The 17,228-nt window shown below is 45.9% G+C and overlaps 1 protein-coding gene across 12 annotated transcripts in view; it reads right to left on the bottom strand.

The window, feature by feature from the left end:
* EYA2 (EYA transcriptional coactivator and phosphatase 2) overlaps positions 1 to 17,228 on the bottom strand; it is a 251,911-nt gene that overhangs the window by 217,586 nt on the left and 17,097 nt on the right. The window contains exon 1 of one of the 12 annotated variants that reach the window (XM_081559412.1): positions 3,487 to 3,668. The exons of 8 other annotated variants lie outside the window; for them this stretch is intronic. The gene's annotated coding sequence lies outside the window, so the exon portion shown is untranslated. Of the gene's footprint in view, positions 1 to 3,486; positions 3,669 to 17,228 lie in introns of those variants that run through there. 3 more of the 12 variants (XM_081559414.1, XM_081559419.1, XM_081559421.1) reach the window with 3 other exon arrangements.

The following is a 17,228-nucleotide window of genomic DNA, read 5'->3' as shown; positions in this document are numbered from 1 at the left end:
GCTAGTCGTTCAGTCCTGCCCGACTCTATGCAACCCCATGGACTGTAGGCCGCCTGGCTCCTCTGTCCATGGAATTCTCCAGGCAAGAACGCTGGAGTGGGTAGTCGTTCCCTTCTCCAGGGGATTGTCCCAACTCAGGGATCAAACACCTATCTCCTGCATTGCAGGTGGACTCTTTACCGTCTGAGCAACCAGAGAAGCCCTAGTATAATGATGCCTCACATAAATACAGCCCCAGCTGAGACCTTGATTCCAGATTACTGATGGACCCTGAAGCAGAGGACCCAGCTAACAAGCTGCATCCAGATTCCTGTCCCCCCTACACTGTGATATAATAAGTATTTGTTTTATCAAGTCATGATGTTTGGGGGGTAATTTGTTACACAGCAATAGATAACTACTATACACACTGAAGCATTTAAGGATGAAGAATTAGGATGTCTGCAAGTAACTCTCAAATGGTCGAGCAAAAATTTATAGAGAAAGAGAGTAACAAAGCAAACGTGGCAAACTTTTAACAACTGGTGCCGTGTGACAAGGATCTGATATTCACTGGACTACATTGGTAAATTTTGTGGGTTTGATGGTTCCAAATTAAGAAACTGGGGAGAAAAAGAGAAGAGAATAGACTTGGGAGGCGGGCTGCTTCTGTTTGAATCTGGACTCTACTTAAGTAGCCCTTTGGGTTACTTAATGCTCTGTGCCTCAGTTTTCTCATCTGTATACTGGGAATGCAAACAGCGTCTATCAAAGGATTGTGGTGATGATTAAGTGGACTGATGGAGGTACAGCTCTAAAATCAGGGTCTGGTTCCCCAAAGAATCAGTTGTAGTGTGTTATGCTTGCTCTGTACCCTGAGCCTGGCACAGAGATCTGGTGAATAGTAAGCCCACAAGAAATATTTGTAGAATGAATGAATGAGTCAATTTTCTAACCAGCAGTTTGCAGTCTCCTCTTGGTTTTGAAGAGCTCCTCTGTGAGTTAATGTGGCCAGAAAAATCTCTCTGGAATTCAAGAATTCTAAAATGCCTTGCTAGGAAGCATGTCCTGAAAGGTTGGATTAAAAAAGGAAAAAAAAATCAAGGCATGATGAAATGCCTGCATTGGACTCTAAGCTAGAAAACCAAGGAGAAAGACAATTACAGGTTTCTCTTGCAAACAACAAGGCCATTCTCTAGACTGACTTTCCTGTGTGTCAGGCAGAAAATTACCACCAACCTCCAAACAAAAGTCTGTATAAGGTAATAGTAAGTAATCCTTACCACGTGTGTTCAGTATCCCAGGCACTGTTTTTCCTTATGCCTAATAATCCCTTCAATCCTTACAACAACCCTAGAAACTAGTACTCTTATTCTTTCCATTGGGCAGATAACGCACAGAGAGGTGAAGTAACTTGCTTAAAGTCACACAACTTTGGATCTCAGCTGTGATCTCAGATCACATGAAGTTGTGATCTCAGACAGTCTCAGATCAAATCCATATAAATAAAAAAAGTACAATGATTATAAAACCCTTATTCTCCATGAAGTTCCTCCTGTAGGTTCATGTCCATGAATTCAACTCTAATCCCCCCCAACTGAGATTTTTTTCTCCTTCTGAAATGTGAGCTAGATTTGTCTGTACTTTTTACATACACGGAGGGATTTATTACTTTGCAGTCAAACGGCTCCAGAGCAGTGTTGTCTTTTTTTCTTCTCAGGGCAAGGCTGTCATAAATTAAAAGGGCTCCCCATTCGGCCTGGCACTTAGCTGGGCCACTTAAAATCACTTTGGACTTTGCCCTCAACTGACCTTTCCAAACCACTTTCCAGGCATTACTCCTTCCGGGACTGGAGTGGGGTTGATCACAAGAACTTTACTCTTGTAAATGGAGCCACAAATTATTCCAGGCACAAGGGAGGGGAAAAAAATCTCCAAGACACAATACCAAGACACCAGCTACAGTCAAATCCTGGGAACGACAGGACTGTCACGAGGAGTTGGGGGCACCCCTCTTGTTATCCTGGGAGAAGTGAGTCAGGAAGAGGAAGCAGCCTCCTTTTCCTGTCCTGTTTGAAGAAGGCCTGGGGCAAATTTTCCTCAATGGATGTCTTTTCACCCCACCCAAGGAGCAATATTTAAAATCTGTGTGATCTGGGGAGAAAGGCATCTGCCTTTGTGGGAGGAAATGGTGTCCCTTTTGTCCGCAAAACCAAATGCTGTCATTTCCCCTCAAAGCATTTGATGGGAAGATGATGATACGGGTAATAGCTGCTATTTAATAAGCTTTTATTATGTCATAACCTCACTTAATTATCACTATTACTCCTGCTCATTAGAAGCATACGACTACTGATATTTATTTGATGTATATCAAGAGCATATTACGTACCAGGAACTCTTCTAAGCACCTAACATAATTTATTTAATTCACACAGCAGCCCTGTAAGCAGATACTAAGATTAGCTCTGCTTTTTTTTTTTTCAGATGAGGACCGAGGCACAGAGAGGTGACATCATTTGCCCAGGGTCACAGAGCTGCTAAGTGCTTTACCTCTCCACTAAGATACATGATATCAAGAGCCTCATTTTCCAAGAGAGTCAGATGAGTACTAGCAGGTGACATGCCTTGAAAACAGTCACGGTAATAAGAGTAATTAGTAACGTTGCCATTTACTGAGCATTTCTTATGTGCCAAGAGCTTGGCTGGCACAGTCCCATTTAATCCTCACGATGAGCCCAGGAGACAGGTACTAAGCCATTTAGAGGAGGAGACTGAGGCCCAAAGAGGTGGGGCAGGTCACAGAGCCAGTAGTGTACGCGGCAGCAAGGACTCAAATCTAGGCTAATTCAGTGGGTGGCAGTCTATGCAAGCAGATGCTACAAAATTGTTCCCAGCAGGCTGCCCTGAAGCGGCATCAAATGAGAGCCTGGCAATCTGCCTAACGCATTCTCTCTACATAGTCCAGGTTTGGCTTTGAGCAGAGCTGTGATTTGGGGGAAATATGCTCCACATCCCCACTAAGTCTGATCCTCTTCTGTCTGCACCGGTGCACTGGCCTCCCCACTGGCCACCCCGCCTCAGACTCAGCGTCCCCTATCGTGTCCTTGGGTATCATGAAAATATAACCTAGGAGTTTGCTTCTTCACATAGTAGGTGCTCAGCAAATTTGTGCTGGATGAAGGAATAAAGTCTAAAACACGAGGTGGACCATAGCCCTTTCCTCTTTGAATCATCTGACATTCAAGACCTCTGGTCACCTGGCCCCTTCTCAATTCTCCAACTTTGTCCACCTACTCCCATCCAATTCCCTGTGATCCACGCATGTGAACTCGGTATCTGCTTCCTAAACATGTCATTTAACGCTTTTGGGCCTTTGCTCAAGCTGCTTCCTCTCTCTGAGGTTCCCTTTCCTTCAGTCCAGACCTCCCGTCCCACTTTTTGAACTCTCATTGCATCCATGCAACCATTTTCTTCAAGGGTCAAGCTGATAGCTGTTATCCCTACCTGCCCAGTGTTTATCTTGCCTTCTCTAACAGCATCTCGACTTTCCTCTAGAGAACCGCTCCTCCTTCACTCTCGGTCTACACAAATTGGACGAAGTTGACGGTCTCACATTGTCTTTTAAAGGGATGGGCATAGGTCCCAAGCCTAGCCAGTCAGAGCTTTGGCCTGTCCTCGACCAATGTGATTGGTTGAGGGATGGACACATGTTCCAAGCCTGGCCAATCAGAGCTTTGACTCATCCCTGGCCATTGTGATTGGTTTAGGGATGGATACAGGACCCAACTTGGACAGTGAGAGTCAATCCTGTGGCTCCAGTGGAGCTTTTGGTTGGAGCCCTCTGGGATTACGGGGATGCAGAAGCTGACGCCAAGCTCTTCTTACCAATGTTGCTGCCTAAATCCATAAGGGTGCCTTGTCTCCTTATCGGCCATATTAATGGAGGTGTGGCCAGTCAAATGGCAGCTGCCATCACTTGCTGCTTAAGGACTCTGACCACCCGGCGTTCCCTTTCGGCTCTTCACATGTTCTCCTGCCGTCCCTAGCTATCCAAAGGGGTCTCTCTTCCTCACCCACCCAGAGCTAACCTAATTGAGTCATTATCACATGTTCATCAGTGTCAAGCACCTAGCACACTTCTCTCACTTAAATCTGAAATGATCCTTTGAGGAAGACACCAATCAGTCTTTCCATTCTACAGGGCCAGTAACTGAGGCTCAGAGTGAGTAAGCCCTTTGCCCCTTCTTAGCAGAGCTGAGGTTTTAAACCCCATTCCAGGTCGCACATCTGTGATCTGCTAGAAGGAGGCGGTGGTGGTACTAAACTTGAAGGATGTTGGTATTTAGCCTTGTAGAGGCTGGAAATGTGGTCATGGGTATAAAAGAGGGTATTTTAGGTGCGGGACCGAGGGAGACAAAGGCCTGGGAGGTGGGAACTCTGGCCATACAAGCTCATTTGGCTGATGTGTGGGAGGGCAGAAGCAAGCTATGATGGGGGTGGTAGTGGGAGGGTGAAATTAAAAACAATCAAACTACTTAATCTCATTCTGTCCCCTTCAATTCCTGAGAGGTCCCCCAGCTAAACAGGCTGGGTAGCTAAGGCAGCCCTGTGGCTTTTTCGGCTGCCGAGCTGGCACCCTGAGTAAATTTCAGGGGATAGGAGATCACAGCACTGAGGACACAGTGTTCGAGCTATTTGTGGCCGCATGAATTAATCTCTTCCATGTGCAGAGATATTTCCATAGTTCTCCTGAGACTCCCATTGGTGGGGAAGGCGAATGCTTGATCAGCTTGGATGGCTTCTTCTTGGGACATTCAAGCCAAATCTGGCTACTTCTGCAGCCCGGAAATGATTGCACAGTGGTCAGTGAAAAATTGACCCAAATTGCAACTCCAGGACTTGACTGCAGAGAAGCAGAGTCAGCCACTTAGGCAACGAGGTTCTTATGTACGTCACTGGGGTCTGAGTTCCAGGCCTGAGTACGTGAAATGGATTTAAAAGCTCGCAAAAAGAATAACAGCTCATATTCATCACTGCTGAGTATTGATCTGCCAAGCACTGTTTTACTCTGTCATTTAATCCTCAGAATAACTCTGTGAAGAGGTATTACCATCAACTCCATTTTACAGAGAAGAAAACTGAGGCCCAAGGATGTTAAATAACATGCCAGGGTTTCCCAATGGGTAAGTAGAGTGAATAAAGGCTTTTGGCTGCAGAGCCTGTTCTCTTGGCTACAATGCTACCAGTCTTTTTTTTTTTTTAAGACTTTTTTAAAGAACAGTTTTAGGTTCACAGCAAAACTGAGCAGAAGGTACAGGATTTCTTAAATATACTCTGCCCCTGAGCATGCATAGTGGTTTCCACTATCAACATCCCCTACCGTTGGTCTAGTGGTTAAGAGCCTGCACTTCCAATGCAGGGGGCATGGGTTCAATTCCTGGTCAGGAACTAAGATCCTACATGCTACATGGCCAAAAGAAAAACATCTCCTATAGGAGTGGTACATTTTTACCACCATCAAGGAACATGCACTGATACAACATTATCACCTAGAGTCCATGCTTTCCATCAGGGCTCATCTTGGTGGTATACAACCTATGTTTGGACAAATGTGTAACGACACATACCCACCATCAGAGCATCACATGTAGGCGTTCACTGCCTTGAAGATCCCATATGCTCTACCTATTCACCCCTCCTTCCTCCTGACCCCTGGCAACTACACATCTTTCCACTGTCTCCTTAGTTTTGCCTTTATACAATGTTGGAACCACACAGCATATAATTGGCTTCTTTCCCTTAGTAATGTGCATTTAAGTTTCCTCCATATCTTTTCGTGGCTTGATCGCTCATTTCTCTTCAGTACTAAATAGTTTTCCACAGCCTGTTTATTCATTCAGCTGCTCAAAGACATCTTGGTTGCTTCCCGGTTTGGGCAGTTACGAATAAAGCTGCTATAAACTTCATGTGCACGTTTTTGTGTGGACATAAGTTTTCAACTCCTTGGGTAGATACCAGGGAGAATGATTGCTGGATCGTAGTAAGAGTATATTTAGTTTTGTAAGAAACCGCTGAACTCTCTTCCAAATGGCTGTACCATTTTGCATTCACACCAGCAATGAATGAGAGGCCCTGTTGCTCCATACCCTTGTCAGCATTTGGTGCTGCCCAGCCTGCTTTTAAAATGTTAATGAAATACCAGTATGATTCAATTCTGCATTTTAATGCTAGTCTGGGGAAAATCGAGGTCAAGCCTAGATCCAGGCCTCTATTGAAATACTTTGATTTTCAGCTCTACTACTACTAACTACATGTCCCTAGGTGAATCCCTCCCCTTTTCTCAGCCTCAGTTTTCTCATCTATAATGTGGACATCCCAACCACTAGCTGCAGAGGTGATGGAAGACAATTCATATGGCATGCCCAGTCGCAGGAGACTGGTGATTCTCAACTTGGGGTGGTCTTGCCTCCCAGGAGGCATTTGGTAATGTCTGGAAACATTTTAAAGTTTATTTATCTTTAAATTAATTTTTATTGGAATATAGTTGCTTCACAATGTCGTGTTAGCTTCTACCATACAGCAAAGTGAATCAGTCAGACATATTCCTGCATCCCTCCCCTTTTGGACTCCCCATTTTAGGTCACCACAGAGCACTTGAGTGGAGTTCCCTGAGCCCCACAGTAGGTTCTCCTTAGTCATCTATTTTATACGTAGTGGTGTATATATGGGGCTCCTCTGGTAGCTCAGCTGGTAAAGAATCCGCCTGCAATGTGGGAGACCTGGGTTTGATCCCTGGGTTGGGAAGATCCCCTGGAGGAGGGCATGGCGACCCACTCCAGTGTTCTTGCCTGGAGAATCCCCATGGACAGAGAAGCCTGGTGGGTTACAGTCCATGGGGTCATAAAGGTCGGACACGACTGAGCAACTAAGCACAGCCCAGTATATACATATATATATATATATATATATATATATATATATATATATACCAATCCCAACTTATCCTGCAACTCCGCTTTCCCCACATGGTGTCCATACATTTGTTCTCTATGTTTGTGTCTCTAGTTCTTGGAAAAATTTTTGACTGTCACAACTTGAGAGGGTGGGGGATGCTCCTGGCATCTAGAGGATAGAGGCCAGGGGTGTGGCTAAATTCTACGGTGCTCAGCACCTCCGCAACAGAACTATCCAGTCCCCAACTGTAAGCTGAAAAACCCTGCAGTAGGGATTCCAAAGTGACCTCTATAGTGAATATGATTATTCCTCAGGGTCATGGTAAGGACTAGATGGGCTGATATTTACATAAGGTTCCTAGGACATTGCCTGGCACAGAGCGGAGTTTTCAAAAACAGTTTGCTTTCTCCCTCTCTGCCCCCCTCCCATCAAGGCCAAAATGAGACAAGAAACTGTTCATTAATTTCTCTTTTAATGTGCATCTGTGCCTTCTCTGCAGAATTTCTCAGAATGCACAATCTAGAAACCAAACCACAGCTTCCTTTTTTTGTCGTTATTTCTCTTCCAGTTATCTTCTGGTCCTTTCTGCAGCACCACCCACCTCCTCATCCTCTCCCTCTTCTCAAACCTCACAGAAGTCTCACCTTGGGCAGAGGACAACAGAGAATTGTGTATATGAGTTTGACTTGGGTTCTCAAGTCAAAAAAAGCCCTGGCTGTTTCCTCTGTGCGTGGGTGCTCAGTTGTTAAGTTGTGCCTGACTCTGTGACCCCACGGACTGTAGCCCACCAGCCTCCTCTGTCCATAGGACTTCCCAGGCAAGAATACTGGAGTGGGTTGCCATTACCCTCTCCAGGGGATCTTCCCGACCCAAGGATCAGACCCACAACTCCTGCACTGGCAGGCAGATTCTTTGCCACTGAGCCACCTGGGAGCCCTCTTTGTAGAGCAAAACAAATCACTTCACCTCCCTGAACACATTTCCTCATTTCTGAGATAGAATTAATTAAATATGAAAATATCTGAAAAGCTCTTAGCATAGAATCTAAAAAAATGGCAGCTACTATCGTGTTTTATTTCTTAAAGTTTTTGAAATTTTTAATCAAAGTTCATATAACTACATGTAAATTTAAAATTCATATAACACAGAATGGATACTAAAGGAAAACTCACCTCCAGCCCAGTTCTCAAGGGGAAACCACTGTCAACTTTTTCAGCTGTTCCTTCTGGTAATTAACTCCACATTTCTAAATAATATGCTGACACGACCATTTCTCGATGTGTCAGTTTTAGGCTTGATTTTACATGCATTCCCCCTATCCTGTTTCATCCAAATCAGAAGCATATTTTCCTAAAATCACAGAATCTTAGCAATGGAACAGACTGGGACATTATCTAATCCTGATATTTCCAGACTTCTACATTCCACAAACTGGTAATTTTATAAAGGACACTGAAACACCCAAACATAGGAAGGGCATAGCCTCAATGGGGCTTCCCTGGTGGCTCAGACAGTAAAGAATCTGCTGCAAAGCAGGAGATCCAGGTTTGATCCCTAGATGGGGAAGATCCCCTGGAGAAGGAAATGGTAACCCACTCCAGTATTCTTGCCTGGAGAATCTCATGGACAGAGGAGCCTGGAGGGCTACAGTCCATGGGGTCTCAAAGAGTCAAATGTGACTGAGTGAGTAACACCCACTCAGTCATAGTCTCAAAGGGCAGTCTTTTAAAAAAACATTAATTTCATCTTTCAGATTAAAATGTCACTACTCAATCCTCTTGGCCCTAACACATGGACCAGTATTTGTGAGCCTCTGCTCAAGTCCCGTGTCCTAGCTCAAACATGAAATCCCTGTGTTATCACGTGGGCTCTGCTTAATGCTTCTGGGGACGGTCTACTCACTACTGCATGAGGCAAACTCCTGGCAGCATCAGAAGATCTAACTGGTGTGGAGTTGGAACTGCCCTTGACGCCTTTAATCCCATGATACTTGTTTGTCCCTAGGAACTCTAACTCAAAAATAGGGGCCTTTTCTCCATTACCCTCTGGACCCACCAGCTTACCCTCACGCCCCACATCCTTCACAAATGATCACTCCATCAGTTTCACGGTTCCTTCCAGCCTCTAGGTATGATTCTCCTCTTCCGAACATCCCCCAGCTCCTCCAGCTGAGGTTCCACAGGAGCACAGGACCCTGACCTTTCGAGAACTCATTTCTCCAGCCCTCTTTTCCTTTCAGTTTTCAGAAAAAGCTTTGGGACTTTATTATTATTATTATTGTACAACTTATTTGTGATGGCAAAGCACGTCTCCAGGCCTCTCCCACCCCACAGCTCCCGGAGCCTGCTCCAAGCCCTCAGGAACAATGCTTCCATTTTGCTATTTTCTCACAAGTTTCTCTCCTTATGATAGTCTGCCCCTGCTAAAAGTAGCTGTTGGCAGCAGGATCCGCATTTTAAGTAGCTTGGGTGGGAGAGCAGGGCCAGAACACAATGTGCTCTTGTTGGAGGGAAGAATTTGCTTGTAGTTCCGAGGTAGAGGCCCCCAACATCAGCGCAGTGCCGCTTCCGGGCCACACAACCTTCTAGAAGCCTTCCCATAAAGCAATCCCTGAAAGCTGCCTCCCGACCTCCCCTCCCCGCACTGCCACCCACACCCTGACCCAGCAGAGGAGGAAAGGGAGACCCCAACGACAGCTGAGGTCAATTTTCCACGAGCAGATGTAACACCACCACCCCAGGCCTTGGTGGTTTTACCTGTCCAGTGCCCTGTGCCAGAGAGCACAGAAAACAGCCTGAATCCTCCAGCCAGCTCCCCGAGGGCCCAGGCCAAGCAGGGTGGTGATGGCTCTAGACTCTGGAATCCGAGAAATGTGGCTTCAAACTCCATCTCTGCCACTTATGGGTTGCCTAAGATTTTGAGTCCATGGGGTCCATGTAGTCCATGGGGTCACAAAGAGTCAGACATGACTGAGCGACTGAACTGAAGATTTTGAGCCCCTCTGAACCTCAGTCTTTTAATCTGTAAAATGGGGACAATAGTACTTACTGCATAGGATTCAAGTGAGACAAAAACAAGATGTGTAAGGTACTTGTCCCAGCACCTGGCACCTAGTAGGTGCTCAGTAAACAGCAGATCTTATTACTATCCTCATCCCTGTTTATACATATATGACAAAAATGAAATTCATGGAACTAAGAATGGTCTAGGTAGCAATTGAAAGATCAGAGACTCACACCCAGAGTGGACTTTGACTGAAGATTTTGGGGTTTTTATTTTCCCATTCATTCAAGTGCACGCCCCTGAGCTTGCTGAACAGAACGGTGAACCCAAGTAAGCACAGTGTCTGAGCCAAAACTCCCAGGTTTCAAAAGCCACCTCCTCCCCTATCAAGATCCTTAACCTCTATGCCTCAGTTTCCTTATCTGTAAAGTGAGGATAATGAAATTCTCTATCTTCATAGAGATACAGTGGAGAGCAAATATACGTGGAGGGCCTGCAACAGTCACCTGCCCAGTGATGCTCTCTTATTCAGTAAGAATCATCAGTTACAGGGTGTCAACCTTCTCGCACCAACTTGAAACTTTTTTCCTGAACTTAAAAGAATTGAAAGTGAATGGAAATGAGATTAAAAACAAAAAAAGACTCGGTGACTTAACGTTATCCAGGGCTCTGCTGGCATAACACTGAAAAACCATCACTGGAAGAGGCGTTCCATCACCGGTTTAATAGATAAGACTGTGGGTTCTGGGCAGAAATGTGGGAATACTGCTCTAGCACTGACTCACTCTGGGTTTTGAGGCAACTTTACCTCCTTGAACTTCAGTTTTCTCATCTGTGAAAATAAGCATGCTAACCGTGCCTGATGTCAGGGGTCTTTCTGAGGAGAAAAGGACATAACGGGGTTGTGCTGTACTGGGCTTAGTTGCTCAGTTGTGTCCAACTCTTTGCGACCCCATGGACCATAGCCCGCCAGGCTCCTCTGTCCATGGGGATTCTCCAGGCAAGAATACTGGAGTGGGTAGCCATGCCCTCCTCCAGGGGCTTCAACCCAGGTCTCCTGCACTGCAGGCAGATTCTTTACCATATGAGCCACCAGAGAAGCCCATGAATACTGGAGTATTCAGACTTATTAGTACAAAGAACACATGTGTACCTTTTATCCAGATGCACTTGCTGTAAGCATCTTATCCCATTTGATTTATAAACTGTTCTTTCTCTCCATACACATGTGCATGTACACACACACACACATACACACACACACTCATCTAATTTTTTTTCTGAGCCATTTAACAGTAAGTTACAGATACATGGCCCTTTACCGTTAAAGAATTCATTCATTCAGGGTGTATTTCCTGAGAATATTCTCGTACATAATCTCAGGACAGTTACCATCAGTTCATTGAATGCCAATATCCTATTTTACCTAATCCACTCTCCGTATTACGATTTGTCAACTGACTAACCATGTCCCGCATAGCATTTCCCCTCCTACATAGGATCCAGTCTAGATATAGTCTCTGAAGTTAGTTGTCATATCTCTTTAGACTCCTGGAATCTGGCCTTTCTCTGTCTTTCACAACACTGGCGTTTTTAAAGAATAAGGTGGGGTTTTTTAAAAAAATAGAGTGTTCCACATTCTGGGTTCCTCTGCTGTTTCTTCATGATTAGACTCAGGTTCTGCATTCTCGGCCAGCCCACTGCATGGCTGATGGTGTGTCCTTCTAAGGGTACCCGGTACTCACCCTCCTCTCACTGATGATATTAATACTGATCACCCAGGCAACGTGTCGTCTGATTTCTCCACTGCACAGTGACTACTTTCTCCCCTTTGGAATTAACAAGCCATCCATGGGGAGACCCTTAAACAGCATACAAATCTCCTGGCTCTCATCAGTATCCCCACCCCAGACTTGGTATCCATGGATGATTCCTGACGGCACCAAATCTTTTACCATAAGGGTTGCAACATGGTATGTCTCCAATCCAGCCCTCCCTCCACGCTTCCCGTCAGCCCTTGTCATTCTACTGTAAACAAGAAACCTCCCTCTCCACTGTTTATTTACTTATCTATTTATTATTGGCTTAGACTCCTGGATCCCTATTTTTTCAAAGGTTTGTAATTCACTATTTGATACTCTAAATGTCCCAGGTGAAAGTCAGCTACTGTTACATTTCAAAATTCACTGTTTATTTGAATATAAAACAATGCATGCCCTTAGTAAAAGTTTTCAGAATGTGCAGAGAGTATATAAAGTGAACAACAAAAATCTCTTCTCTCCCCATTCCACATACCATAGTTAACTGCAGTTAACTATTTCCTCTCCCATATGCTAGAATTTTTCTAGGCATCTCAACTCACTATGAGTTCTACCCTTACTGTGATTCCATGATGCAGTTTAGGGTCTTCCCTGACCTTGCTCAGACTGTTCATCACATCACTTTGCCTTCCCCTCCCCTGAGGTGGAGGTGGCCTGGGTATTAAAAATTGCTTTTATTCTCCAAACTGAAAGTTGGTGAGGATGGTCTAAAGGGGGAAAAAAAAAGTGAACTTGCTTCCTTCCCCATCTGTGCCTTAGATCAGTCATCAACAAAAACAGGCCAATGTCATCTTGTAGAAGTGAGTCCAATCTCTATGAAAAGCCTTTCCAAGAGGGCTTTATAAATGAAAGGGAGGACTTCCCTGGTGGTGCAGTGGATAAGAGTCTGCCTGCCAACGCAGGGAACAGAGGTTCAATCCCTGGTCAGAGAAGATCTCACATGTCTTGGAACACCTAAGCCCGGGCACTGCAACTACTGAAGCCTGTGCACTCTAGATCCTGGGCTCCGCAGTAAGAGAAGCCACCTCAGCAAGAAGCCCATTCACCGCAACAGAGTACCCCCTATTGCTGCAACTAGAGAAAGCCCTCGTGCAGCAACAAAGACTCAGCGCGACCAAAAATAAACAAATAAATAATTTTTTTGAAGTTCAGGAAAGCATTCAAAAAACCTTGGAAAAATAAATGAAAGGGAGTGTTCCTATGATTAGAGGACATAATGGTTTGAACCATGGCTCCGCCATATCCTAGCTGTGACACCTTAAAGCAAGTCACTTAGCCCCTCTGAATCTCTATTTCCCTGTCTATAAAATGGGCACAACAATTCCTGCCTCGCAGGGTGTCCATGCAGTCATGTGTTGCTATTCCCTGAGCACCTACTACACGCTTGGCACTCTCCCAGAGGCTAGGAACGCAACAACAACGAAATGACCACAGAGCCTTGGTTCAAAGCAGTTGGCTAGAACTATTCATAAGGTTACACAACTAAGTATTTAATGACAAGTTTAAGTGCTTTGAGGAAGTACAAGATGTTAGAAGGGTTTCCAAGCTTAGGGGCAGGCTAACCACCTGACCACTCCTGAGTATTGTAAGGACAAAACCAAACCCATCACTCATGATCTTGTCACATCCACAAAGCCACCTGTGCTATTTACATGTTTTTCCTCTAAATGCACTCTTTTCTCCCTTAAACAACTTGCACCCCGTTTTAGGAAATACTACTCATTATGTGCTTTATAGCTATTTTTCTCTATTTTTTCCTAATACAGATGAACAAAAACAGGTCAGTATTCAAAGAAAGTTCCATAGCTCACTTCAGAAAGCAGACTGAGAGAATCTTTACACCAAGTTCTGACACACAGGAGGTATTCTGAAAACGTGAATCTCTTTTCTCTTGGTCAGCTCTCCTGGAAGGAGCGTGATGATCATTTTAAAGACTTGGAATCCACAACTCTTCTCTCCATGAGCCCTCCCAATAGGGCCCAGAAAGAAGAAACGTCACTCTTAACCCAACCTTAACCCAGCTCCCTGCTATACCATTAAAAGAGAGTTAAAACCACTTGGCTTTGCACCCTGGCTTAAATTTACACCAAAGTCCAGAAGTGCCAGTCCCAGAGCCAAGGAAAAAACACTTTCATCCAATTCTATTCAGGGGAAATCCCATAAATCAAGAACACATCACAAAGGCACACAGCACGCACGCGCGCACGCACGCGTGTGAACGCATGCACAGACTCACTCAGACTCACACACATGGTCTTTCTTGAGCAATGAAAAGATTATTTAAACTTAATTTCATTTAATAGTATTTCAAGTTTCAGAGAAGTGGGGCAGACTTCGGTCAAGGAAGTTTAATTCTGTCTTAAAAAAAATAAGTGGAAACCTCGGCCCTGGAATGGAGGGGTCACAAATGGGATGCTGGCGGAAAAGGGGAGGCGGAGGAAACATCAGGGAATGAAGATGGCTGGCTGTTTAGACACCGACGTATTCTGCTTGCACATTAAATTCACAGAAAATTCCTTCCCTGCCACAAAGAAATAATGTTCTGTACCATTAGTTTTAAAATAAGCAGCCATTTCAGTTCATCTGTTGTTTCTTTGTTTTTGATATAAAGACACAGCTTCAAGATATTGTTTACTTTCCTCTTAACTCCATGATCGGGCTTCCCTGGTGGTTCACACAGTAAAGAATCGGCCTGCAATGCAGGAGACTCAGGTTTGATCCCTGGGTCAGGAAGATCCCCTGGAGGAGGGAATGGCTACCCACTCCAGTATTCTTGCCTGGAGAATCCCATGGACAGAGGAGCCTGGTGGGCTACAGTCCATGAGGTCACAAAGAGTCAGACACAACTGAGTGACTAAGCACGCACACGCACGCACGCGCGCGTGCACACACACACACACACACACACACTGCCATCAGAGAACTAGGAAGGGAGAAGCTCTATGATGGTAACTGACATTCAGCCCCAAGCATCCAGGGAGACTAGAGGGCGGGGTGGAGACTGCGGCAAAATGAAGCCATGCTCTGGCTAAAGGAAGTGGACATTACTGAGATCCTCAATGGTCACCAGGCAGGAATGCAGACCTCATTTGGCAGATCTCCCAATGGTCTAAGAGCAGCCAGAAATGTGGGTTTTTATATGGAATCTCCTGATTTCTAAATACTGGCAACTGATGCAAATTAAAACACTCTCGGGCCAAAGAAAGCACATCTGTGGGGTAGAGGTGGCCACAGGCTGCCCGTTGGTGACCTCTGATGAAGGAGGAAGAATAACGGGCCTGGAATCCAGAGATTTGGGTCTGGCCGAGGCCCGGAGACCAACTCAGCGTGTGGCTCTCCTCCTTGGCCTCTCCGAGCCTCAGTTTTCCCATCCGCGAAACGCGAGGGCGGCTGAGATAACAGCCAGGCTCTGCCATCTGGGACTCTCTTCCAAAGCGGTGAGTGGAAAGAGTGGCGTATGTAGGCCATGAAAGTGGGGCATAACTTGACACCCTTTCAAAACCCAGTAATTCAACGAGAAATGTTTCTCTTCTCCGGCTGAGGTTTTGGGAGGCAGTGGGCGTGTTTTTAAAAAAACACAACACACCAAGTCAGGAATTTCATCAGGAAAAACGTGGCAGCCCTGAATGGGCTCCCATCTGGGGATTTGCTTGTTGAGAGAACAGGCTGTTCTGCCTTCGACAAATGACATCTCAAGGCAGGCTTCTCCGTGGGGCCGAGGTCGGCCCCTCTGGGGGCTCCGACAGCAGTAAACGGCCAAGGACCAGCCGCCTGTGAGCACAGCAGAGACGCAGACAGAGGCCTCCAACCTCTAGCACTGGGACAAAAGAAAAAAAAAAAAAAGGCAAACTACAAAGCTCTCAGGCAGGACATGCTTCACAACTCCTTGTCCCCACCCCAGCTTCAGAAGGCCAGTCAGCCTTTGTCTGCGATGAAACCCAACCTTCTCATTCCTTCTCGCAAACCATAACGGTCCTGGGACTCTCCATGTGCCCCTGTGGACTCTGGGCCACGCACAGTGCCAAACACCTTACATGTATTATCTCATTTAATTCAAGAGGAACTCTCAGTGTGTCCATGGCACAGATGGATAAACTGAGGTTCAGGCAGGTAAAGTTATCGAGCGGTGGAATCTAGATTTAAACCTACGCCTGCCCAAAACCAAAGCCTTCTAAGCTGTTGACTAATGTTCTTTAAGTGTGAATTCCGTAAGGTCCCTAAGCCACTAGCAAGAGCATCAGGGGCGTGCAGGGGGCGGTGTGCTCAGTCGTGTCCGACTCTGCACTCCATGGACTGTAGCCTGCCAGGCTCCTCTGTCCACGGGATTTCCCAGGCAAGAGTACTGGAGTGGGTTGCCATTTCCTTCTCCAAGGGATCTTTCCAGACCCATTAATCGAACCCTCATCTCATGCACTGGTGGGCAGATTCTGCCAAGTGTGAGTTCTCCTGTGAAATATTAATCTTCATGAGTCAATCCAACATACTTGTCACAGAAAGAGACAGGCAGTGGACCCACTGAACAGAACCCACCTGTGCCTGTAGTGTTAACCTCTGCATAGCTCCTTTGCTTTCGGTTCTTTGGTTGGTTCCATCGCAGAAATTTTCTGCCTTCATTTCCTCAAAACAAAGAGGAAGAATGTGGCTGGGAGAGCCAAGGAAACACGGCAAGACAGCGGAGCGGTGGAGGGGGCAATTCTGGCCTGGTCAGGTCCTAGCGGGGCCATTTGGGGCTTGCTGTTTACCCACTTTGAGTCCTCGTCACATCCTCTCGAAAATGGGGTAATAAAAGAGCCTCCTCGTGAGCATGGAAGGAGAAGAGGCTGCATGTAAGCACCTGCTGAAAGCCAGGCTCATTGGAAGAACGCCTAACCTTCCTTCTCAACCTGCTCCTCAACTTGCCTCCCCATGTTAGGAAACATCAGCTCCATCTTCCCAGATACTCAGGCCAAAAACCTTCGAGTCACCTTGGACTCTTCATATCACTTCCCAGACCCATTCTGTTGGCAAGTCCCGTTGGTTCCACCTTCAAAATACATCCAGAATCTAACTACTTCTCCCCACCCCTGCTGCTACTCGCCTGCTCCAAGTCACTCCACTCATTTCAGTTGCTCAGTCGTGTCCAACTCTTTGCGACCCCGTGGACTGCAGCACGCCAGGGTTCCCTGTCCATCACCAACTCCCGGAGCTTGCTCAAACTCATGTCCATTGAGCTGGTGACGCCACCCCACCATCTCGCCTTCTGTCGTTCCCTTCTCTTCCTGCCTTCAATCTTTCCCAGCATCAGGGTCTTTACCAATGAGTCAGTTCTTTGCATCAGGTGGCCAAAGTATTGACTCCAAGTCATTATCTCTTGCCATTAACAGTCTCACGACAGGTTTACCTGCCCTGTCTTTGCTGCCTGCTCTCAGGGCAGCCAGAGGGATTCTGCTAAATGTAAATCAGATCCTGTTTCTCTTCTCCTTGGTCCCT

This window comes from Giraffa tippelskirchi, chromosome 13, assembly GCF_054371585.1.
Source record: "Giraffa tippelskirchi isolate mGirTip1 chromosome 13, T2T-mGirTip1v1.2.pri, whole genome shotgun sequence".
Classification (NCBI taxonomy): Eukaryota; Metazoa; Chordata; class Mammalia; order Artiodactyla; family Giraffidae; genus Giraffa; species Giraffa tippelskirchi.
The sequence above is the reverse complement of the archived record's forward strand: the minus strand, read 5'-3'. Positions and strand labels throughout refer to the sequence as shown.